The sequence below is a fragment of the Miniopterus natalensis genome, chromosome 4 (genome assembly GCF_054644295.1).
Source record: "Miniopterus natalensis isolate mMinNat1 chromosome 4, mMinNat1.hap1, whole genome shotgun sequence".
In the NCBI taxonomy this organism is placed as follows: Eukaryota; Metazoa; Chordata; class Mammalia; order Chiroptera; family Miniopteridae; genus Miniopterus; species Miniopterus natalensis.
The window spans coordinates 89,766,304-89,793,819 of record NC_142084.1 but is presented as its reverse complement, the minus strand read 5'-3'; positions in this window follow the sequence as shown (position 1 = coordinate 89,793,819).

Genomic DNA, 27,516 nt, shown 5'->3' with positions numbered 1-27,516 from the left:
AACATACTGTGGATGAATTAAGTCCTTTAAAAATGGATTGAAGCATGCTGTATGGTATACAATATGGTATGTTTCATGGAAAATGTATAATAATTTTGAAAAATGTATATTTCATTGATATTGATTGGACTCATCTGTAAGTGTTAATAAGCCCAAGTTAGCTGATAATCTATCAAGTTGGTGGTTTAAATCTACCCTTACTGAATTTCTCTCCTTTTGCATTTGTTAGAGAGATAAATACCCAAATCTGAATGTAACTTTATACTCAGGTTATGTCAGTTTCTGCTTTTATTTATTTTGAGGCTCTTTTATTAGGTACATACAAGTTTAGGGTGGCTATATCTTCTTAATCAATTGTAAATTTAATCCTTAATGAATATCCATCTATTTCATCAATAGAATGTATTGTCTTGAAGTTTAGTTTTTTCTAACAGTAATGTATCACTTCAGCTTTCTTATGATTAGTTTTCATAATGTCAATAAGGTTACTGCTATGTCCTCCAGGATTGTGCAATTTCTGATTTTTTTTAAGCTCGCAGGCCTTCAAAAGCTGTTCTCTGCCAAGTCTTGCAGCGTTTTACCACATGCACATATTAGTATTTTTCTAAAACTCAAGTGGAACCTTAGGCAGATTTCTAAGGCTCCTTGTCTGCACAGATCCCTTATCTCCAATACCCTGTTCTACAAACTCCAGCACCTCAGCAGCCCCAAACTCTGATTTCTATTTTCTCCAGGCAATGAGATCCCTGGTTTCTGTTTGAGCTCCAGTTTCCGTGTCACATTTTGGAAAGTGTGTACATGTAACTATCTGGAATGGAAATTGAACACAACACTTACATTTCCCTTTTCTCAAGGATCCCTTCCACGTGCTGTCTAGTATCCAATATCTGAAACTAGTGGCCTCCTATATAGCATACAGTTACAAAGTGTTAATGGAGACAAGTCCGATACCCATTACTCCACAATGGTTGAAATCAGAAATCTGTCCATGGCATCTAAGTAATTTTGATATCCTCTGGGCCATGAGGAATTGACATAAATTTTGATCTCTTATTTGACTACTCAAGCAACTCTTTAGTACCACTGCCCCTTTGAAATAAAGCTCAGAGTTGTGTTTAAGCCATATAAAGTATCCCCTTCTACATCAATAAGATGCATCTAACATTTTTAACATGTGGTGAATAAATAGAAATTAAACTTTATTTATATAGATTTTTTAATTTAAAATCATTCCCTGAAGACAAGAACACATGGCCTGTCCTTTCTGATCACTAGTTGGCCATTGAAACAACTCAATGCCATAAAATTTTAGAAAGAATAATGTATAAATGGTAAGGCCATTAAAAAAGCACTGTAACTATTGGTGGTTCATTGTTAACTATCTTCAAACCTACAGGTAAATTTATGAAATGAAATAAAAACCTAATGATGTATATGTCTTTATTGCCTGCAGGTTGCCATGCAAAGTTTAAGTCATTGACACTCATTGGTTTGAGTTACGGAAGTAAAGTCAAGAACTCACACTGTTGGAATGACATACATTTCTATAATTAATGAATCACCCCTTATCTCAAATTTCAATGCCTGCTCAGCAAGAATTTAGAGGATTTGAGTGGGAGATGGTGTTCTAACAATATAACCCAATCCTTTCATTTTCCAGGAGAAAACTAGTGTGGGAGAGAAAACACAGAGTGTGAGGAACAGGAACTTTGGAGTGAGTTAGGTCTAATAGAGACTGTTGACTCTACTTTGTAATTGCTAGAATATATGAGGCAAGTCAATTAACATCTTTGAAGTTCAGTTTCCTCATCTCTAAAATGGCCATAACACTGTTAAACTTACAGAATTATTATTATACTTGCAAATCACCTGGGAGAAATTTCAAATTAAAATTATATATCCTTCCCACTTTATTTGCCCAAAGACACATGATAGGTCTACACTCAGGCCCGGTGTTCTTTATACACACACACTGTACTTCACAAGGGGATGGGTCAATGTCCATTTCTGCTGACCAACTCACCTACAGAGAACGTAGACAGGTTATATATTTATTATTCTGTGTGTGTGGGTGAAAGAAGGGCAATATATGGTGAAACTCCAAAAAAGCTTGTTGGAAGGAAAAGTTCAAGTACTTTTCAAAGGACTCACTGCAACTTTTTAAATATATTTTTCATGTCTGATTAATAAGAAACTTTTGAGATAATTTAATCTATCCAGGGATGCGAATGCTCGTTTCTATTTTTCAAGCCTGATTACAGAAGAACTTCTAAAGCACTTTAATGCGTTCAGGGATGCTAAGCAAATATGTCAACATTCATTCTGCATTTATGTCTGCAGCAGTTAAAGGAAGAAATGTGGAAATAAACAGAATTTAGAATTTGTCCCTCTTTTTTTTAAGAACTTAGATACTCCAGTGCATTTTATTTTTATATGGAGGATTCAAACTCCTAACTGAGATAAATGCATTTCAGACTGAAGGTTTTAGCAGCTTTACTAAGCAGTTTATGGGTTGGCACCCTGCCATAAAGTGATCTATAACATTATATCTCACTATTATGCAAACACAAATTTGCCAAGAAGACATGTGTTCTAATATTTTTCTCTAAGGACGATCATGTATTTCAAATTTTGAATACAAAATTATGTTTGACATTTAATTTAAACCTGGCTTACCCTTAAACAAAATAATATAAAGTCTGTCCTGTAATGCTTTGGTGGAGACAAGTGATTTTTCTCCCCTTTCGATAGTTCAGGTTTCGTCTTTTATATCTGCAGTACATATCACATACAATGCACATATTACACACATATCACATATGACACACATACACACATATATGCATGTGTCTCCTGAATATATATAGAATTTGGAAGTTTCACTTCAGAGAAAGAAAAAACAGTGTGTCCAGAAAAACATAAGATGTTAGAAAATATACTTTACATCAGTAAAGGTATTACAAATTGTTAAAAATCATATATCCAATAACCATTAATTAATTCTACAAAATGAGGCTGACAAGTTCACATGCACTCAAGCATGTTTTACAGGGAATTAATACTAGAGAAAGACAGACAAAATGTAATCAAGATTGGATGTAATTAATCTGGGAAAGGTCAGTTATGGGGAAAAAGTTTTCTTCTCAATCTTCTTAAATTCAGTAAATGGGGGTCAATCCCCCAGTGGTAGGAGACAGCATTTGGCATCACTCTTGTATCTACTCTCATGCAAGCTATGGCCCATTGTCGAATCTCAATGGTGTCAAATCAAACTGAGCAGCAGTTTAATATCTGAAAACATGCTGAGCACTGTGGACTAATTACAGTTTTCCTAGCAATCCAATACATGCCTGGCAAACTTCGTTTCGACGTGCTGGGTAAATCAGCACACACATTAGGCAAGATATATTACTTAAAATTCACTGCAAGTTTGTAGGTTGTTCTGCATTATGTTGGAATTTTCGCTATCAGATTAAATTGCATAATGAATCACCGCTAAAGGATGTTACATTTGTAACATGGAGTAATCGAATGTACAATGTGTGAAGTAAAATAGCTCATATTTTAACCTTATGCTAAGGTAAAATAGCAGGTAGGGGTGGACCTGCATTTATGAAAGTGTTTCCTTAATGTGCTGGGAGCAAACCGTAGGCATGTTGTGACATGTCATTGAGTCTCTCGACGCTCTGTGCCACACACCAGGTAAAATTCACGGCATTGCCATCTTCCTTGGACGTCCACGCAACAAAGGCAGCTGAGGTCAGCACTTGGTGAAGGCGTGACAATGGGTGTATTTTAAATGATTTCAAAAGCTAATCCAAAACTAGATTCTCTGCTTGACTCCGTGATCACTAACCCTACCAGCATCCCTCAGCCTGTGCCATGGCTGTTTACCTACCCATCCGTCCACGCCTCCCGCCACACAGCCGTCCATGCACCGCATGCAGACAGACACGCGACCGCCAGGGAACGTTTATCCACGCAGACGTCCTTTCTCTGTTGGAAATTCAGCAACCGTTGTGGGGTATGCTAGCACGACGAGGGATAAAGAAGTTAAAACGCAAACACCGAAGTCCCTGCCCTCCTGGAATTTAAAGGTTAGGGGAATAAAAGAGTATTCAGGTATTAAATGAAAACCTACAGTGTGATACGGTCATTGAAACGAGACGTACAGGGTACTGAGAGGTGTAGGAGAGGCAGCTGAAAGAACCTGGGTGAATCTCTTAAGGAAGAGATGTCGAAGCTTAGGCCATGAACATGTTTGGGCAGGAGCCAAGTTCAAGGTGCGAGCAGTAAAGGGGAGAAAGACAGTGATGATTTCTTAACTTTCAAAATAACATGTAATAACCATCATCAATACTGGTTGAAGGTTTCTATATACCCGATTGATATTATAGAAATATCTTCCTTCATTACTAAAGTGATTTATGACAATTTTTATATTTATAGATGAAAGCACAGGTGCAGAGAAGATATATGATTATTTTTTCAAGGTCACAAGGCTAATGAAGAGTTGAAGACCATGGCCTGAATAACGCCAAAGCCCATACTCTTCACCACGGGCCTCCAATAGAGAAACAAATCACACTACGAAGCTGCCCGAAACACCCAAGCCGGACATTTCTCTGGCCCTTCTTCCAGTCATCTGCCGGGTTCTACACTCACCCACGTCTGCATGTAAAGTTTAACAGCCTCCCACTGAGCAGGGTGACAGCAAGGTTAATCAACTAAATGTATAAAACAAAATATTTGTGAAGTTTCTCCCTCCCTCTCTCATACACACATGGGTGGGAAAAAGTAGGTTTACAGTTGTGAGTACACAAAAGACTTTACTCTTGTATTATTAATTATTGTATTATTTATTTGTATTACAACCATAAACCTAGTTTGGCCAGACCTGTATATGAATCTCTGTCACACACACATACGTATAACATCCAAAATAGATGAAGAACTCCTACAATTCAGTCACACAAACACAGCTGATCTAATAAAAATATGGAAATGCATCTGAACAAGAAATTTAAGGAAAAATAAATTAAAATGGCCAATAAGTGATCTAAAGAATCACATTAAAACAATGAAATATCTGAAAGAGTGAAAATATCTAATGCTGGCAAAAATATAAGGACATAAACTGTCATGTATACTTGGAAACTAAATTTTAAGCATCTAACAAAATTTTAAAAGTGTATTCTCTTGCAGATTTCTGCTTGTAGATTTCTAATAGAGATACATTCACCATGTTAGGCAGGTACAAAGAGGCTCATTGTTATAATTTACATAAAAAGGAAATACTCTAAATTCCATGAATAGAACAATGCTTTAATAAACTGATCTATAATGCAGGATAATTTTCATAGGTTTGAAATACCTATGTAGATAAAATACATTATCTACCTGGCTATCCACCTAGATATCTTTGGAATTTCTCCACAAGATATTTTAAGTTGAAATATATGGGAAAATAAATAAATTCAGTATGTGCTAAATGCTTTGCACAAGGACAAAACAAAGCCTCATAATAAGATCACCTTTCTGAATGCAAAGAATTGTCTTTGAACTTAGATATCATCTGGGATAAAGGTAAACTAACATTCTTGCTTGCAAGTTTATTATCAATTATCTGTGTCTGAAATATTTGTAGCAAATATTAAGTCTACATGTACTATCTAGGAAGTTTTGGACCGTATAGCCCTGTCATTAGTTTGAGCATCATCAGGAAACAGCTACATTTCATTTTAGCCAAAAGTATCATAAATTTAAATCAATTATAAAAAAACATTTTACCTAAAAGCATGTGAGCACTCAAAATGCCACACTATTAATAATTATTATCACTGGCCGTTTTGAATTCAACCTTACACTGTACGGTGTTGAGAACTTCTATTTAAGTGCTATCTACATGTATATAATTGTAAGTTGTGGTAAGCTGGTTGCAATACCAGCATGGCAAATGTTCAATAATAGTTCACTTCAAGTTTAGTAGGATTGTACAAGATAAAACATCTAATCTACTTTCTACGTAATCTTATTATTAACCAAGGTTCATGATTACAGATCTGTGACCTTGGAAACACAAGGGAATAGATCTCAACTTTACAGCCCATACCACAGAGTTTCTCAGAAAATGGTGCTTTGCTTTAATCATATGCTTTTGCAAGTTGCAACTTACCCAGAGGGGGAGAAAAGTTTGGTTACACATTCACTACCCAATCCTGCATAATAAGGGAAATGTTAATTATCTAACAGCATGTTCCTATTTTCTACTAGTTGGCAAGTAGGGAATTTTGGCTGCTATCACTTCTCCAATAGGTGCTGGAGTTTTACACATTTGTGATCAGCACAGGATTTGCCTTGTCTAGTTGTACTGCCTACATAGCCCACTGTTCCAGGAGTCATTTAAGCATATAATAAATTGAGTTTCAATGAGCTGGAACCTCCCGCTTCAGCCGATTTTTTCAGCAAATTATTTTCCAGCTGTAGCTTCGGCAGGAATTTTTCCCACTCCCGAAATGATGGCTGTCATGGCCACATGTTTTATATGCCAATTCTAAAAACATTGTAATCAGCTAGTTATTATGCATTAAGTCAGTGATGAGCAAATTCAAAGAGGGCTCCAATCACTCTATGGATATGGCAAGTATCTTTAATAGACTTCGTGTTTTGGCACTAAAGCTGGGTATGACAGAAACAAGGCCAATATGTCTGGGGCTTGGCCATGGAGCAGGAAAAATGCTGTTTTGCCATTTATAGTATTCTTTCCCGCATGTTTATGTTCCAACAAACATTACTGGAGTATGAAGCAAGTACTGAGGTTGGAAGATTAGCGAACCCCAAACTTTGACTTTAATTTAATCACTTGCATCTGCTCTCATTTAAACCCACGTTCTCTCTTAAAGCAAATAGATAGGAAGGGTATTTAAATAAACCACACTGAGATGGGTACCGCATTGAGGATCACTGGTTTATCCCATTTAGAATTGTATGTGTACCTGGCAGTGGCTTAATTAAAAATATAGATAGCTATACATATATGCAGATATAGCTATAGATACAATATAGGTATCACTCTACTATAAATAAGTACACATACATATATATGTATACATATCTATTGTTGTCAATTGTCTGCTGTAGTTTTGACCACACCTTACCTTCTTTTTTTTTGATATTCTAACTTGTTTTATTTGAGAAATTCTTCCACCTCTATGTGGACCTAAAAGAAATGACCAAGAACAAGGGGAAATGTAGGCAGAAATAGAGTAGAGTATACTTTGAGGCCTACCTAAAGCAAGTTATTTTTCAGGCAGGGAGTTGAAGGAAGTTGCATTCAAGAACTGGCAAACCTGAGAAATTAAAAGGAAAACTGATAAGCTTCCGCCACCGGGATTTTTCTGTGAATGTGCCTCTGTTTTTATTGGGAGACTTCAAAGCTTGCTAAGCACCCTTAAGGCCACCATCTCTCCTCTAAAAGGGACCCTGTGCTCAGCGTGGGATGACTACAGAGCTCTAAAGGTCAGCAATTTATGTGAATTTAGTCAAATAATTTACCAGCTTTGAATTTTTATCAGTAAGTGTATCAAATTCAATGATCCCAAGTTGCTTTTTAGCTCTGAAACTTTTCTGTCTTTGGGAAGGGGGATCACTGTACTGCTGATTATCTTATTCAGATTCACGAACCTAATAGATTATCTAACCTGGGTTTGAAACCAGGTGGTTGTTACTGTTGTTGCTGTCAGTCTTTAAATGCCACCAAAGCTCATGCTCCCAAGGACCTTACAATACCACCTTCCCTGACAATGTCCTTTGTTCTGACGGAGAGCACAGCCTGGCCTGCTAGGGGGAAGAGCCTACAAGTAGAGACATTTCACAAAACAAATGTTGTAAATAATTGGTCTCTCTAATATAATCTTCCTTGCACTTCACCTTTTGGAAGTATTCCTCTAAATGGCACCGTAGGACGGGCCATGCTTGGAGCCCTGCCGGACTTCCAGGCACCCAGACACCTGCTCCCACTGCAGGCACCTGGCTTGAGACTGACGCCCGCCTCTCCACCTGCGGACACCGCCAGGGACCAGGACTTTGAGCCGGAGCTGGCTCTGCTGGCTTCTATCCTGTAAGCTCCCCCTCTCTGCGTGTAACCTGCATGTGACTCTATTGGCTCACCAGGGAGTGTCTCCCCTAATAAACCAGGCATTGTGGAAAGACACAAACGTGTGCGAGTGACTCCTTTCAGGGACACACTCCCTTGCTCAGGACAGAACGGCAACTGCAGAGGTGTTCCAGAGGTGAGGCAAGAGGACATGGTCAAGTTGCTATAAGAATCAACGTGGCTGTCATGGTGCAAAACAGGAACAAACACAGAAAAGGTCAGACAGGTCATGAGTGATGGGAGGTGAAGGAAAGGAGCTCACAGGGCCTTGCTGGCCATCACAAGGATTTCCACTTCTACACGGAGTGAGACGGGAAACCACTCGAGTGTTCTGAATTTGGTCCCTTGGATTGTTGTGCTGGGACCAAGGCGAGAGAAGTGGCAGGAAGCCCACTTAGAAAGCTATTACAATAAAGGAGGTGAGAAACAAAAGGTAGTTTAAAGGAGAATGGTAAGCAAGGAAATAATGAGACGTGATCAGCTCCCTGAACTACTCAAACTTTGCCTTGGGCGACTGACAAAAAAATATTCTTGTTTCCTACAATGGGGAACATTTCAGGAGGGACTGATTCGGGAAAGGAGACCAGGAACTCAGCTTTGTTGCTGCGAAGCTTCAGTAGACAGTGAATAATTGAGGACGGTGTTCAGGAGAGGTATCAGGATGGTAAAGAAAAGTTTTCAGGTCACCAGCATAGAGAAAGAACATAGGGTTATGGGAGAAGGAGCGACACTAGTGTAAAAGATAATGAGACCCAAGGACTAGAAATAAATCAACAGAAAGGCTGAAAGACCAAGTTCAGTAATAATGCCGAAAGCATATGAAAAGACACAATAATGGAAGGCTGGAAATGAGAATAAGAAATATAGAGCACATGACAATATTATCTCACATTTGAATAAGGAGTCCCCCCAAACTGAGAAAAGAAACAAAAGAAATTAGAAAAGTAATAAATGAAATATTTTAAGAAAATTTCCAGCCATAAAGGATATGAGTTTCCAGATTTAAATGTTCAATAGACGGTCTAGAACAACCAGTAAAAAAAAAAAAAGTGAAAATCCAAAGACACAGTGACAAAGAGACTATTCTAAAATCTTCCACAGAGAAAAGTATAGGTCAGATGCAAACATGAAAAATCCGAAGGGCTTGAGGCCTCTCAACGGCCCTGTCAGAGGCTTGAAGAGAGAGGAGCAGTGCCTTCAAAACCCCGACAGGAAATAATTTCCAAATTAAAAATCACATACTCAGCTACATTAGATGTCAGGGGAGAGGGTAGAATAGAGCCATTTTAAGTCTCATAAGAACGTGAACAAAACTATACTTCCCACACGCTTTAAAAATAAAGTAAAAAAACAACACAGAAAGTTACTGGAAAGTGTACTTCATCAAAATAAAGGTACAAACCAAAATAGAAGAAGAGACTGCACGCAGGGTGTCTGAGCCAAGAGAGAGCCTGGCAGGCTTACCAGGATGGAGACAGAATAGAGACGTCCTTCCATCGCTTCACATCCCCCTGGCCGCTCCCGGCAGTCGCGCCCAGTTCCCAGGTCACGCCGTGCCTTCTTTATGCTTTCCCGGTGCCCACCACTCCCACGACCAGGAGAAGTTTCTCTTTCCCTTACGCATCCCTCAGGACCCGGTAGAGAAATACCTTCCACCCTCGGTGATGCCTTCCGCTAGGGAAAGCGACTTTGCTCTGAGCTGCCCAAGCCTCTAAGGAGGCATCAAATACATTGCAGTTTGTCTCCTCACACGTCTGACTCTCACCTACTGAACGACATATCCCCCGAGGATAGGGGCCGTGTCCCACGGCCTTTGTATCTCTCGCCTCCAGTCTGATCCTCAATAAATATTGAATGAGAAATGAAAGAACAGATTTAATTCATTATTTAGAGACATGCATCTGATTAAGGAGCTCATTAACTCCCTAAATGGAAACAGGACCAAAAATGAGATACTATATACCTCTAGAGCAACCACTTATTAAGTGCTTACTATATGTAGTCAGTAGCTCGCTCACAATCTCACACCTTTTAAGTCATAGCACAGGGTTTTGAACTCGTGTCTGTTGAACTCACGTGTCCATGTTCTGTGTTACTATGCAGCTCTCCCTTTTGAGGAGAAAGAAGTTCTAATTAGGACATCCTCTGTTAGAGAAAGAAAAGTTTGGCAGCAAAAAAAAAAAAAAAAAAAATGTAGTCTGTGAACTCCAATTGTATAAGAATAGACAAGCTAGTATATTCTTTCTAAAATGTTAGGGAAAAAATAACACTTTCTTCCCTGGATGAGAGTTTATCTGCCAAAACCAATCCTGGAGTGAGTTTTATGGCCATGTTATAAACCTCTGTAAAGTAAAGAATGTAATAGAAATGCTGACAGAGCCCTCCTTATGATGGGTTTAAAAGGCACAGCTATAAAACAGAAGTAATTTCTGGGATTTGGAAATTATGCATGACTGTAAAGACAGACATATTTGCCATAAATTGAAGCCCACACCTGCATGGGAATATACTGGCTCCCACCTAACTCAAGGTCAGCAATAACTTTAAAACAAATTCTATTAAGCTCTTATCAAGCTGTTCGAGTTAAAATTAAAGGGAGAGAAAACCAACAACAAAATTCTCTGCAGAACATTAAATCATGCAAAATTTCAAATAAACAAATTTAGCAAAAGGAAGCTAGGAACAAATCCTCTCTTTAAAATGCTTCTCCTAACACAGGGAAATAACTCAGCATCTGAAAGCAAAAATAGCAAGAGCTTTGAGTGTCTCACAAACAAATCGCTAAGACTCTGGTTACGCAGAAAATGACAGTGGAAAAAATAATTTATCAATAGTTCAAACAGCTGCTTAGCATCTGAGGTCTTTTTGATGAGACTCTAAAAATGCCTGTTTTCCATGACTAGGGACAAGGCGCAGGCTAGGGAGGATTTCAAAGGGCGCAAAGATAGCCTGTTGACACTCCCACTATGGGTCTTCTTGTTCCCACCCAGTCTCAACCACCCTAGGCCTCTTGAATTTGCTGCACTCATGAGGTACATTGGAAAGCTCAGATTGTGCAACCAAAGAGAACTATTAGTCAACTCTTGTTTTTGTATATAATGGATTGGGTGAGATTGGGCAAGTTATTCATTTATCTCAAATGCTCACTTATTTTATTAATAAAATGGGATCGATATAACTTACCCTCATTCATAGAAATGCCCTGGAAAATCCCATGCTGTGGGCCAGTGTCCTTCCTACCTAAATAATTAGATGAAGCTAATATCTTACATTAAAAGCAGACTGATGCCCTTAGATGACAATGCAGCTTGATAAATTTAGATATAAAGGCCATGTTTGAAATCTATGTTTCTCTCATGTTTTGCAATATGTTTTTAAAGCATTGGTGGGTTATTTGTATATAGGCACACCAAGACTCGAAAAACTGCACAGATTTGATGAGAAATGGGACTAAAATAAATAATAATAAAAATTTAAAAATGAAGATCCCTGTTATTATTTCTTGAATATCACAGAGACAATAGAACAAACTAGATACAAGCTCCTATTGTAAATTATTATATCTATAAAATCTGTGTTGTTCTCTGGTTTAACCCTGTGGTTTGACACAAAGCCTGACACCTGGCAGGTGTCAATCAGTGTTTGTTAAATAATGAAAGAAAGGGCTTAGTGAAGACAGACCAAGCCAACGGGCCTCCTGCTGGCTGGGGAATGGGGTAGAGTGGTATGGAAAATGCTGATATTAAAATGGAAAGACATTGGGTATTTTTTTTTTCTTTTTTAAATCTCCCTTTTATAACAGTGAAACAAGAGCATGTTTGAATGCTGATGGGACTAATATAGTAGAGAGAAATAGCTGATAACAGAGATGGGGAGAAAAATGAAACTAAATAAAGCTGACAGAGCATGGTCTCTGTGAAATGAAGAGAAAACAGGCTGCAGAAGAGAAGTGGACAGAGTGGCCTTGGTTTCCAGGGAATCCACGCCCACCCTGATCAGAGAGGGAAGGAGAAGACAGGTCAAGTAGCAGGTAGGCCTATGCTTCTATTTGCTGAAAGCGGAGGTTGTTTCATGAGGCCCAGTCACCTGGGGCATGAAGCATCTAACTGTTTTAGGGTCCTTTTTAAAATAAATAATTTGAAATTACAAATACAATTTAAGTATCACTGTTTGGAAGGAGCCTAAAAGTGAGTGCTCCTGAATCTCAAATTTCATTAGTTTCATGGAAAATCTCTTTCTCTGCCCAAAATTAAATCCTGGCTCCAAATCTTATTACCTATGCAATGTATCAATCTCTCTGTGCCTAGGTTTTCTCACATTTAAATGTCTTTGTTTTATTAATTGATTTTTTTAGAGAGAGAGTAAGGGAGTGGGATAGAGAGATAAAAACATTGATGAGAGAGGAACATAGATTGGCTGCCTCCTGCAAGCACCCTACTGGGGATCGAGCCACAACCCTGGCATGTGTCCTGTTGGGAACTGAACTTGTGACCTCTTTGTCGATGGGTCGACTCTCAAGCAACCACTGAGCCACATGGGCTGGGCAGTTGTCTCATCTTTAAAATGGAGACAGACACAGTATCCATCTCATAGGTTTTGGAGATAATTAGATAAAATAACACACATGAAACAGGATTGAAGAAATCGTGCAAAAGATGATATACAAGAATCCATAAAAAGACAATCCATGTAAGGCACTTAGTTACTTCTCAATAAATGTTGTTTGTTATTTGTATAGAGTCCCTGGAACATATGAAGGAGACAATAAGTGTTAGTTTCTACTTTAGCTAGATGAGTAGAAGTAGTAACATTTAGGAGATCATGCTGCATTTTATTTGAAATCTAAGGAATTCCTAGAGCACATGAGACTCACAGGACATGTTTTTTCTTACTATCCCTCCCTCCTGCTCCTCCTTCCACGTTTCCCATTCTTCTAGTACTGGAACTAGGTGGGCATAGAAAATCCACATGTAAACTCAACAGAATGCCCTCCCTGAGGGTAGGAACTGTGCCATTTATATCTGAAATGAAGAGCATCACACATAGGAGAGCTACTGAACACTTTTTACTGCTAAGAAATTTATTGATATTATGTCATCATTCATTGTTCAAGAACCTAATAAACCCTGAATGCTAAAATCCATCTCAGGACCAGTGGTGAACTTGGTGACCTTGTAGAGTCTGGGACAATTCTCTTTCACGGCTGTAACCCCTGGTGCAAGCTCAATGTGACCCTAACTCTGACCCAGCTGGCGTTCAGTAAATGCTTAGTGGGAGAATGGTTTATCCTGAGAGAAAAAAGGTAGACACGGAGGGCGATGCACTAAACTTTTTACACACATTGTTAAGCTCTAAGAGAAAGAGAATGCCTGCAAGGCCTTCTCTATTAAAAAATGTTCATTTTGATAAGTCTGTCACCAAAAGAAATGCAAAGCAATGCAAAAAATTTACTTCCAGTATTTATAACCAAAAAGCTGTTCATTCAATTTTCTGCAGTGGCACATACTCGAATGATGCATAAAACATTTAACACTGTTGGTCCCTGGTTTTATTAATGCTCGCCAACTCATTCATTCTGGTGATAGTCTTGCCGGAAGCATCTCACTTTTTGTAAGGTACTAAAGGGACTTGGGTTGCAAACAGATCTATGGTAATTAGTCAGCTGAATTTGTGAGAAATTATTGGGGCATTTTGTTATTACAGAAAAGTTCCAAATTCTAAGTATTTATCTCAGAATGTTTCTGTGCCCCATAGGTCCATGCCGCACAGCTTGCAGGAGTACAAGAGAATCCAAGTAAATGACAAAACAGCTTCCTTGGGCTCTGCTGAGTAGAGTGATTCCCAATATGTGTGTTTGTAATAAGTGGAGCACAAAACAAGAAACCGAGAAGTGACTGGTGCTAACAGTAATGAAAATATGATTTGCTCCCTCAGCAAGACACTCTAAAAGGCTTTCTTGAGTAAACCTTGGATGGTAGAGAAATCTACTTCTCCTAAAGTCTGGGTGGAAACTTAAAAATACTCAAGATACAACCTTAAAATAATATCATTCAATATAAGAGGCAGGGTGAAAATGTACAAAATGTCCAACCCCAATGAGGCAGATTCAAGCTTGAGTTAGTTCCCACTAGGGCCAGGAACCCAGGCAGAGGCCATCCCTCCTCCTGGCCTTTACAATCTTTTAGAAGCTCCTGCCAGAGTGTATCGCATTGGAATTATGATTTGACACTTTGTATGACATCTTGGATCAGAACATGAACGTAAGCAGCATCTTGCCCACCTCCTTGATTTAACGAGAAAGACTGTCAGACTCAGAGAAGTGACCGATCCAAGTTAGCACAGCTAATTTGATCATGATTTTTTTAAGCAAAGCAAGGCAGTGAGAGGAGGTAGGAAGAACAGGGCCTTGCAACCATGCACCTGAGAAAGAGCAGGGCCTTGGAGTCATGCGCCTGAGATCTGGACTTCCAGCTGTCACCCGGAGTCCTCCATGAGAAGTATATTGTGTGATACACTAGCACACAGCCAGCCCCGGGGAGTCGGCTTCCTGTTTCCATCTCAGCCAACAACCCTTTCCAGCCTGTTTCAGCTGTTACGTGACAGAAGCAAAAATGAAAGGGGTGCTGGATAACTGGGATGCACTTGTGATCGTTCCATTTCAGATGCACACAGAGGAGCTTGAGGAGAAAAGCCACACATCTATGGCTGCTCCCTGCTGGGCTGGGTTCACAGACGTGACAGGGACTTGATGGCCAAAGCTGGGGGCAGAGGGGGCCATGATAGTAAGGATAACAGGTAAACAAAGCATCCAAGGACTGAGAGCCACAGGTAGCGCTCTAACACACAATGTCTACTCACAGGGAGTGAGTATGTTCAGGTTTGACCTGGGCCAACGTCAGTGTCCAAGAGGATGCAGTCAGGGAGAGGGGACAGCCAGGGTTTCCACAAAGTAATAATACTCCAAGTCAAAGGCACCTAGCCCTCAGTCCCAGCAGACCAACCTTTTGGGACAAGCAGAGGCACAGCCAGTAACAGGAGAATAGAAGAGGTGATTGGCATAATACAGGCCAGGGACAGGGTCCCACCCAGGGAGGTTATGACTTGGACATAGACTTAAGTCTCCCTGGGAGACAGGAAACCAAAGTAGAAGGGCAGTCACACAAACCATAATAATACATGTGGCAACTCTGAGGAACTTAAACTTCTAGGCCTACAGAAGCCTGATGCAGTTCCACTCTGACCATTTTCATGGACTGTGCAAGCTTATGAAGTATGCCCTGCACTGGGTGGGGGGACTCAGGAACCCAGTGGGCCGAGCCTTTAGGAAGAGAGTCACAGGGACTCTACTGAAGGATGACTGACACCAACACCCTGCAAATCCCAGGCAGGATTCTGCAGTGAATGGGACGTGGCTGGACAAATGAGAATCGCTCCATAGACAGGGAAGACACAGCTGAGTTTCATCCAAAAAGGAGTCTGGTCCTGTCCTGCTTTTAAGATGAACACATCATTTTTTTGAAATCCCTATTAAATAGGTTTTATGCACAAAAATAATAAAGATTTATCCTGGGATGATTCTACTTTTGTGCTATTTCACATATCTTTTCCTGAAATGAATGCTTAACACCCAATGTTTGTGTGTGTGTGTGTGTGTGTAAGGAAGATTCCAGAAGCTTAAATGTCAGCATAACAAAGCTATAACAAAGGAGCAAGAAACGAATCCCTCTTAGAATCCTTCTATACAGGAAGGCGGCCACTGAGTGGACCCACAGAGACTAAAGAGGGCCACAGGGAGGAAACAGACTCATTTCCAAGTGGAAATCATCTGAATGATGACACTGGATAGAAATTACCACTTTTTCCTTTACAAAACCAAGATTGATCTTGATAATATTATCTTACATGTTAAAGTGCAGCATTACTGGGAATCCCCATCGCGGGCGTATGAGCGACTTAGCATGGTGTTATAGGAGGGCAGGAAAAACTTAATAGGCCCTCAATAGGTAAACACTAAGATCAGATCAACATCCAGATCAAAAGCTTACTATCTATATTTGACATAAAGATTTATATATTTATCAGAAGGTCAGCATGGGAGTTATAGATTAAACGTTGTCCAAGGCACTGAAGCGAAGACAGCATCTCCACGGAAGAATTACTACCAGGGCCCATTGCAACTCGATCTCTGTGAGACATGAAATCTTATGTCCCTATAACCTTGCTTTGCCTCAGTTTCCCCACCTGTAAAACAGAGACTGTAACTATAGGCCATCTTGTAGGGCTCATGAAAGGACTAAAATAAAATAATTCATGTGAATATAGCCTATCTAATTATTTATGGTTGCCAGTCAATAACTTTTAGCTATTGTTAATGAGGCAGGTTTCAGGGAGATGTTCAGAAACTTACCAAAAAACAAAAACGAAATAACCAAACCTCATGTTAACACAGCAGTACATTAGAAAGCCAGCATTAATATTCCCAACCATATTTGCTGGCTTGTCAAGGACTTGCTTACTAAATAAGATAATCCATTTATCAGACCTCTGTAATTAATAAGACACAGCTCCTCTCCCTGCGCTCTTTTATCAGATACATGACATTAGTGGCAAAGTGACATGACAGTGATATAAAAATTACAACATTAACAGGCGCTGAATAAATAAAACCTGAAGCAAAATCTTTCCTGGTGCCAAGAATAGAATAGCTGAGATGTGAATGGATATTTCAGAACTGAGTGTAGAACAGTAAATCATACAGTACAGGCAGAACACTGGAGATGGTACTTTTTCAAAATAAAACTATGAAATATCGGTGGGGACATAGAGCTCTGCTATTTCATTGTGAATGACACAGTGAGTCTAATAAAGTAGCTGATTTATTGAAAACCTTATCACGTCTTAAAGGGAGGTGTTTGCACTGATTCGCTTCTCCCACGATGGAACTTGTACTTTTGTGCCCAAGAAGGTTTGATTTTCATTCAAGCAAAAACATCAATTTCTCCTACATGAGGACAGTAGGCATCTCAGCCTTTCCTCCTTTGAATATACATTTTTCAATATAGACACTACCACCTAATCACATTGGAAAGTGAATTTTTGTAATCAATGACTATAGCTGCCTGAGTTATTTAGATGTAGGATTTTGTTTAATACCATTCTTTCCACTGCTACATGTTTCCCTAAATTGACCAAGGCCACGGGTGTCCTCTCATTACTCCAGGGACAGAACCAAAGTATAGTCCATGAAAAAAGGGGGTAAGGCAGGGAGGTGTGGGGAGCTTGGCCATTTATTTAACTCTGTGTCTTTGACTGCTGGGACCCCCAAATATATATCAGTTTGGACATCTGTTTTTGTAGCCGCTAAGACAATAGCTGAATTAGCTTTTACTTATAGCCCTCTTTCTGACTGATGAAATATTTTGAGTTAACCAAACAACCATATTAATAGCTATTCCCTGTTCCTTTCCAGGAACCCTCACACAAATTTGCCTCTTTGGATTAATTTTTCTTGTCCCTGCCTGCTGCCCCTCCTAGCCTCCTGCAAATATATGTCCTATAGGTCACACAAATATATGTCCTATTGGTCAACAGTAAGACCTTGAGTCCCCTTCTTGACCTCCCATCAAGTAATTGTCCTTCAAAAATAAATGAAAAGACTTTTGTTTCCATTTGGGCGGCGACCTGATTTTTTTGAAAAATTAATAGACAGTAACTACAAATGCTGGTAGCTTTCGGTTTAAGGCATCATGCACTTCCTGGATATACTAAATATCCTGCTACAATTTCCATAAAAGGGTGCATGGGCAACGATTACGTAACTTGAGATTGGTTTTGCAACATTTGCTAATTGATGCAATGAAATAAATTCACCTTTAAATAATACCCTATCGAGCAGTCAAAAAGGCATAGGACACTGAACGTCTTCAACTATTTCTAACTATTTTTTAAAAATAGTGATTTTTAATCTTTCAATATAAATGCAAAAATAGTATGATGAAAGAAGTGACAGCTTAACCATCCAGTTTGAGACCTATTAATTTAAACTGGGTCACTGGCCTGATAGAGACTGAGAAGTGTTATATTTTAAATCTTAAATTTTGATTTTGGAGCATTGCCATTACCCATGTTACTGATTTTCAGTCTTTCAGCACCAAGACTCCTTAGGAAAAGTGTCACAGTAACATCAAGCGTAAAGATACATTTTAAAGCTGAAATCTGTTCTCTAAGTGTCACTGCTGGTCACAACATTGACTAACTCGTTTCTAAAATATTTGACAGTCAGTGTTCAGCACATCTCCTCCTGAATATTTGTCTGTTTCTTTATTTTGCCCAGAGTTCTCTGGAATTCGAGAGTGTTCTGCTTATCCCACCGGTTTGCGGCCCTTGTTCGGTTTTCCATGATCCTCTCTCTTACAGGATTCCCTCTTCAATTAAAAATAAAGAGAGCAAAGAGTCAGCGAAGGGATCGCTCCCGAACCGCGTGACCTGCTACTGTTGAAAAAAATTAACCTTCCTCAGTACAACCTTTCTGCAGAATTTCAGAAGTTCTTTCATAATCACCTGAAGCAGTTCCAAGGAAGCCTTAACCTGGCGGGCTTTTATCCGCCATTCTCTTTAGGACAACGGTCCTTTCAGAAGGGCAGCGATTTAAAATGACTCACATACTATGTCCACACGCTCTGGACAGACAAATGAGCTTTAAAGTGGTCTAATAATGTAACTATGTCAGAGCACTAAGTATGCCCTTGGAATGAAAACATCCGCTGTTCTTCACCCTCTTGACACCTCCAGAAATCCTTGGGATAAGACCATGCCACCTTAAGATAAAGCGGTGAGTCCACACAACACTATCAAACCGCTGTGTCCACTGGTACTGTGGTTTTGCATGCACATTTTATAAAGTGCTTGTGCCCCTTAGAGTAAATTCTAGATGAGCCAAGTTCCATTCGCTTTACTCTAATCTCTCAGTCATGAATGACTGACATCAAAATAGTGTTATATGTCCAAATAGATAAAAACTAAGAATTATTAAATTTTAAAAACAGCTTTATAATGAACTACTGTCTATAACTACTGCTAATAAAATAGACATGCCACAGTTTTCATACATCACATATTAATAAAAATGATGCATACAGAAAAAGCCAAATATATTCATTTTATATTTTAATAATATATCAAAAATTCAGTTTATTTTATCTCTGCCTAAGAAAGCATTATCCTAAGTGAAACCTATTTATTTATTTATTTATTGGCTTGTGTTTTTTTAAATCATCACTTGAGGATATGTTTTTATTGATTCTGGAGAGAGAAAAAAGGAGAGAGAGAGACACATTGATGTGAGAGAGAAACACTGAGTGGTTGCCCCAACTGGGGGTGGAACCTGCAACCTTTTGATGTACTAGACTATGATGCTCCAACCAACTGAGACACCCAGCCAGGGCCAAATTTATTTCTGGACAAAATTATTTGCCATTACTCTTTTTATGCTTTAAATATGCCTTTGTTGTTTCTCTTCTGAGTTTAGTCTTTGCTACAATACTAAAATTAAAAAACAAACAAACCTGTCATCCACCTAATTGAAAATCTTTTCCTCTTTAATACATCAAATAGCAAACATTTTGGAGACAATAGAAACTAGAGAACTCGTGAAAACTATGAACAGTAATTAAGGATATAGAGTATTTTTGTAGTTTCAATAATCTCCTTCTTTATTAATAGCCATACTTCTTTTCACAGGCAACCGAAGAAGCTGATCTGAAGCTGAACTAGATGGCGTCTTGTTAGTACATGTCCCCAGGTTAAGGGAAATTGTGCATCTTGTTGACTGAGGCGTGACAACCTCAGCCATCAGCCTAAGGAGAAAAAAAACAAAACATCTACCACTGACTTAATGACATGTTCTGTCTCTCTCTTGATTAAATAGCTAGTTTAGATTTGTTTTTTTTCCAGACAATTCATTCAAAAAGATAGATTATTTCTGGATGGAATCAAATACTCTAAGTCATACTGCTTTGGAAGTTGTTGTGGGGGGTGGTGTTGAAAATACATAAATGGACAAAAATAGAATTTTGTAACAGGGCTTGGGAATGTTGCATGTCATCAGCATATGGGACCTCAGTTCCTTTCATGAGAGAAGAAATTAATATCATCTGAGTTTAGCATCTACAGTTGCACATGGCTCCATACGGTGACTTGCTGGAAGAGACTAGGATATAGTCATAAGCATGCACAACCCAGAACCATGCTGCCTGGGTTCAGATTCCGGGCCCCCTCAGCCTGTCTGTGAGATCCTGGGCCAGGTATTTTACCCGTTCTGTTCCTCTGTGGCCCTATCTGTTAATGGAGAGAGCGACTGACTGATACCATAAGGTACCTATCTCATAGGGGTTGTTTAGTGGCTTCAATGAATTCATTAATGCAGTTACTTAGTTACTGGGTTAAGAATTCTACCTGCAACACAATAAATGCTACATGAGTGTTAGCGAATATTATTGGGGATAACTTACTTTTAGCTTCTTTAAATAAAATCCTTTTAGGTTAGAAGTATTTCTTTTCCGTTATAATTGCTACTGAAGTTAATCTGTCGATGCTGACAAAAATTTAGAAAGACAATTGCTCTGCTGTTTATATCCAGACACCTTAGTGCTAATGGACTAGAGCTCCATAACTACAAACTCATTTATTTAAAAATCCTATACACATAAAATGCTAGAATACACCTCTGTCATTCCCCATGTTGTTTGTCATTATGGTCAACAATAAATGACAATAAATTTCCTTTCCTAATAAAATGTGTGTATTAAAACATCTCATTGGATTATATAATTAATCACTTCACTTTTCTCTCTGAACTGTCAACATTTGTGGAACCTTTATAATTTCTTCCAACTTGAGATTCAATTTCTGATATTTTCCCCCATGCTTGGTTAGTTTCTTATTCTCAAATAACTGATAAGTTTGACATGCCCTACTTAAAATTATGCAGGGATTTCCATATTTTCTAATGCATGATACAATGTTAAAATATAAAAATGCCATGTCAGTCCCTCTCCACAAAAAGCATTTTCTCTGTAGGGAAGAATATTCCCCTCAGTATTTTCAATACAGTTTCTCCAGAAATCCTAACATTACATTAATGTTGTAGAGAAAGCTTAAAAAAATAGGTTCTCACGAGAGCGACTTAATTTCTTAAGGATAAATGAGCTGCTGTGGTCCTATTCGTAAAACAAAGTTAATTACTTTAACCCCAAATGTATAACACAATTCAAGATGTCAGCAGCCTCATCACATTGGGCAAAGTATTGTGTAAACTACATATACTTTATAGATCTGTACCTTGATCTCTCTCTCTATATATATATGTATACGCAAACATACAATTAAAAGATAGGACAGAATCTCAGTGGGGGCAGGAAGAGATTAACCAGAGAATTTATATGCATATTTGCATTGCCCATGGACACAGACAATAGTGCCGGTAAGGCCTGGGGCCAGGCGAGAACCTGGTAGAGGGGGACAATGGGGAAAAAGAGGGGGTGACATCTGTAATACTCTCAACAACAAGAGTTAAAAAATAAAAAAGTAAAATAAAAGGTAGCCCAGCTGGTTTGCCTCAGAGGTTGCAAGTCAACCTATGAACCAGGAGGCGGCGGTTGGCTCCCAGGTCAGGGCACTTGCCCCGGTTGTGGGCTCGGTGCCCAGGAGGCAGCTGATCAATGCTTCTCTTTCATCATTGACGTTTCTGCCTCTCTCCCTCTCCCTGCCTCTCTCTGAAATCAATATAAACATATTTGAAAAAAAAGTTTCAAAAAATAAAAGAGAACAGTATATTTCCTTTATAACAAATGATACTTCTCAGAGCATCTTTCTTTTTTTTTTTGAGAACTTCTCTCGATTTTTCTAACTGCTCAAGATCTGCTTCATGGAAAAAGAAAATTAACACACATATATTTAATATGCATTATATCTTTCACTGCCTATGCACACGATGCCAGAAAAACCTGCATGGAAATATACTTAAAAGAAAGTTCATTGCCATTTTGTTTATAATAGCAAAATATTGGAAATAGCCTAACTTCAACTGGAGACTCACAACAAGTTATAACAAATCCACACAGTTAAACAATAGACCACCATCAAAAGCTATTGAATTAAAATATTCGTAGTTTTCCAAATTTATTAGACTACAAAACAGCATATCTGTTCACGTAGAGATATATGTCTTTTAGTATAGTTTTAGGTGTAGACAGAGACACAGTTATAAATATGTAAATACAAATTATTCCAGACCAAGTGCTTTATGTATATTATACTCAGAAGTAGAAAATTGAAACTCAGGGAAGTTATTTAATTAGCTGAAGTTTACACAGCTAAATTAGGATTCAATTCATGTGGGTCTACTCTCTCGGGTACTGTGCTAAACCCTCTATTTGTGAAACTAGAAAAAGTTACAATAAAGGACAATAATTATTATTTTTAATAGAATAATTAAACCTATATTGTAAAGGAAAGAAAAAAAAACTATAACAAAAATATTTTCCTGATGTATACTAATGTAAATAAAAAATTACTTGATTAGAGAAATAATTGTACATATTGTCTAACACCCCTATTAATTTTATTCAAAACTCCCACTTTTGAATCCCATTTAATGCACCATTTATCAATATTGAAATTAATTTTTATATCTTATACTGTTTCATCATTAAAAGTTTTTTGGTTATTTGGATCGTGATGGAATTTGTAGCCTACACAGCTTTTAGTTTTAAGCAATTTTACTACATTAGATGCTGATGTCAGGACTTTTAATTTGGGCATTAAGTCAACATAAAATCTTTGGCCTGCATTTCTTAGTGCGGGTTTGCTGCACGACACCTTGTGCAAATACGATTGATCTTAGAAAGAGGTAATAGACTATGTGGTGGGTCATACGTGCCTTGTGAATATGCACGTATCATGTTGATCAAAAGTTTCAGTAGACCAAAAAAGCCCCAGCAAAGCGCATGAATAATTTAGCAAGTTTAATCTTGTGGTTTATTTCCCTATTTTGTTTTTATTATTACTGTTTATGATTGCCTCCTATATTCCTTGTTGCTCAACAACGAATGACAAGGAATTTGCATTGCCGTATGTATGCCTTCCATAAATTTTGCAGAGCTTAGCATGCAAAAAGGCTGATATACCGAAATCTATGATAGAGAAGCCTCACTTTAACAGATTATACTTGACAAAATAATATTAAAATCAAAAATTCACAAACACATTTAGTTTTATCTTCCTGCTCTGGATAGGCTTCTTCTTTGGTGACTTATACTTGGTAAGGTCTCGAGTGATTCATGGACACGCCATCTACCACAGGGTAGCTTTATTTTACAGAATAATTGCCAAGGGCCTCATTATTTCTATGTGAATAAGCGTAATATCTGTGGTATATTACTCACACACTTCAATATTTTAGTAAATGCATTAAATACTTGAAATATAGGGATTACAAACCAAAATTCTTACAGGGGCCAAGCAGCTATCTTAAATGAATGAAGAGTGGCTGCTACAAGGAGGAGGGAGGGAAAGGAGTCAGGTGGAAGGTGACTGCGCATTTCTCCTGATCGCCCAGGAGAAAGCCACGCTGGGTCCCTGAAGGGCAGGCAGAGCATTTCACCAGCATCTCATCGCTGTTTTCAACCAGGTCTACAGAACTTGCAGATGCGCCTGGCCTGTGCAGTCCCAGGCAGGAAGCCCAAGGCCATCGCATCACTCTGGCCGGACGCTAATGAGAAATGATGCCCTCTGGTGCAGCCACCCCATGCAGCGTGTGCACACTACCTGGAAAGAAGCACTTATGCCCCTTTGGTTTCCTTGGAAATGCTGGATCTCTCTCTACCACCTGCCCTGGCTCTTGAGAAATACCCATGCGGATTGGAAACTTGACAGGGAGACAATGCCTTTATTTGGAACCTGAAAGTTTACAGAACACAAGCTGAGGTGAGCCTGCAGGATGGATTTGCATTCTGCAGAGGTGAGTCTGGCCAGAGAAGGAGGACCGGTGTCCTGGCAGAAATGCAGAGGCTGAAAGGCAGGGACAAACTCACAGGGTCTGATGGGACCCCACCGTCAAGGTCCTGCAAACCCAGCGGGGAGGTTTTCCTGGGTTTATGTTTTTGGGTCTCAAATGTAAAAAATCACTTAAAGATACGGCATATATTTTAAAATAGTAATAAAAATACAAATAAAGGAAGGAAGCAGCTACAGCCCAGTCCTGGTCAGTATTTGCCACATGGAATAGAATGCAGGCCTAATCCAGTCACCTCCTCAGACTCTTCAAGTAAAGATAATCATTTCATAAGAAATAAGCCAATTTTTAAACGTTGACAAGTTTTTCATTTTTAAACATTGTATAGAACAAACCACCTATACCTGCGGGATAAATCTATCCACTGAGTTGCTTTACATTCAAAAAAATAAAAGATTCCGTAGCAGTTTGCAAGGACGCTCCAGCAGGGTTTAATTCAGTGTTCTACCTTAGTAATTGCTTTTTAAACTGAAATCCAGATAGGCTAAAAGCAAGTATATAGCATGAATCAGTATAACAAGGAGCATTTAAAAGAAATATCAACTGCTTGAGTATTAGTTTAGGAAAATATGATTGTGGCACTTCCTATGAACAAAGCCACACGGGACCTTAACCAGGAGGAGTTTGGCTAGAAAATAACTGAAACGGGAACAAATTGACCCCAGAGGTAATGGAGAACCTTAAAGTAATAGGCATTTGTTGACACGTTGCTTTGAGTTGCAAAATCTTGAGCTATACATTATAGCACATTTGATAGGGTAAAAGGGGAGGAGAGGAATTAGCAAATATTTTCAAAACAGTTACTCTACAATGGGGGTAAAGTCTGCTCTTATGCGTTATTTTATCATGAAATTAAATTTCTGAAATTTTTTCTTTGCTAAGAAGGGCATTGTGCTGTAATATTGCTAGTTTTTAAAAATTATTTGTAGGTGAATATGAATGTTTGTTATAAGAAACTACATTTGTTACAACATTTCTTGCAGACAAATGTTTGCATTTCCTTGAAAGTTGTAAACAACGTTTACCATAGTTGGTTGAGACTATCCACAAATAATTTAGATAATTAATTCACTATGACATCTCTGATCTAGTTTTAATTAACTCAGCCTGTATAAAGATACTATCATTTTTTTAATTAGGAGCATATCTAATGGCATATTTTGTCTTTTAAATAAATATTAGCAAAATATAATAAGTTTAACCAAATTGCTTTAAAGCAGAATGCTTAATCCTCACTTGACACTACACCTAAAAGTTGTCAGGCATTAAACATGTGATAAAGTGATTTAAACATTTCAAGCAGAAATCTGTTAAAGCAAATACAATCTTGACTATTCAAACAAAGGTGTGGTTTCAAAATGAAGGGATGGAACAGCACTAAATTATCTGCTGGTAAACTATTCTTAAATATTAAGACATTATATAATAAAACTGTTTCCTTAGCAGTTTCCTCCCTCTCTTCCTCCCCTCATTCCTTCCCTTCCAATTTTGCCTTTTTGCTACTGTTTGATTTTCAAAAGATACTTAATCTCTGTATGCCCCAGTTTCCTCATCTATAAAATGGGAATAAGAGTAGTTCTCATTCAATCTCATTTCATCAGAATCTTATCTAATCATTACAACAGTTCTATGAACTACTCCATTTCCATTACATCAGTGTACCTGACTTATAATAAATATTCAAAATACAAAAGCTATTAATATAATTATTGGTATTAATTTTTTACACGATTACTATGATATTGCTTTTGTGACCTTTAGGTAGATTATTGGGAGTTCAGCGGTGATATTCATTATGAAGTCATCAAAACAATCATAGATATCAAACAACGAAACAACATTAAATATGCCTTTAGAGAACAGTATTGGGCACTGTTTCACGTTAACAATAGACAAGTAATTCTGTTGTTTATTCTTTGTCTAATTTTCCAAAAATGCATTTGAGGGGGCTTATATTTATACAAGTATAGTTATAATACAATACCAACATGTAGAAAACCATATGTAATTTTTTTAGAAATAGTTTTAGCAAACAATTGTCCTCTAATTTAGTTTAAAGGTTATTACGGGTAGAAAGAGTGGCTGTAACGTATTACAACCCATCACCTTAATTCACCTCCCTAAAATCTTCAAACTGCAGTTTCTCTTTGGTTCCATTTCCTTGCCTTTATATAATACATTTAGTGTGATCTTACCTATTTAGAGTTCCGGGGAAGCAAGGAGGGTGGGGCTTGGTACACAGTTTGATCTATACAATGTTCTGCACCTCCCCTGAGATGTTATCAGGGATCTCTCTCCCCTATTTTCTTTCATTGCATCTGACTTTAAGGTTCTTATTGAACATTCCCTCCCTTTTTTCCCAGTAGGTGATATAGGTTTTAAAAGGGCAATCACGAAGTCCTTCCTCTACACCAAGGAAATCATCTGATTAAACTCAGAGTCCTTCCAACGGAATCAGGAAACATCAAAGCATAGATATGAATTAAAACCAAAAATATTTTATATTTTAATAAATATTCTCAAACGTGCAACAATTTTAATAAATTTAAACTAAATTAGTACTTAAGGAATTTTAATTTCAAATGTTATATGATGGTGATTTCTTGAGTGACCACTGTGGGAAAATGTAATCTAACACACCAGAGCTCTTTTCTGGTGGGGGCCTTCGAGAACTGTGATTAGGATCGAAAGTTAAAAATTTTAAGTGTAAAATGCAATTAATAATAGTGTAATTGCTAACTACAATGGAAAGGACAAGGTTCTTCCCTTTATATTCATTTTATTCTGCCTTTGTCCTTGCTCCAATACTATTGTTATTAGAGTGAGGGACCAAGGAGGAGACAAGCAAAGAGATGCAGCCGCCCAGTCTATACACGAGGATCGGACGCTTGACCACACACAGCCGCTAAGGTCTGTAGGACAGTGCTTCCTAGACGGCTGTGAAAAAGCACCGTATTTTTAAAATTTATCTTTATTGTTCAAAGTATTACAGATATCCCTCTTTTTCCCCTTTGAGCACCTCGACCCTACACCTCCCCCCCAAAAACGCACCAGTTGGTGTGTTTTTTAAATTTCCTGCCAGTTGCAGACTGATATTTTTTAAATTAATAAATTACTAGAGAAGTAATCACATACATGAATATTACAATGGCAAAATGCTATAAAAGGTTCTAAGCAAACTTTTTTTTAATTTCTGTATCATCTCATTGGAGCGCAGCAATCAACAGTTCTTAGATTGGCACGAGCTAGTGGGTCATATTTGAGTGGGGAATATGAATATTAAGAAATA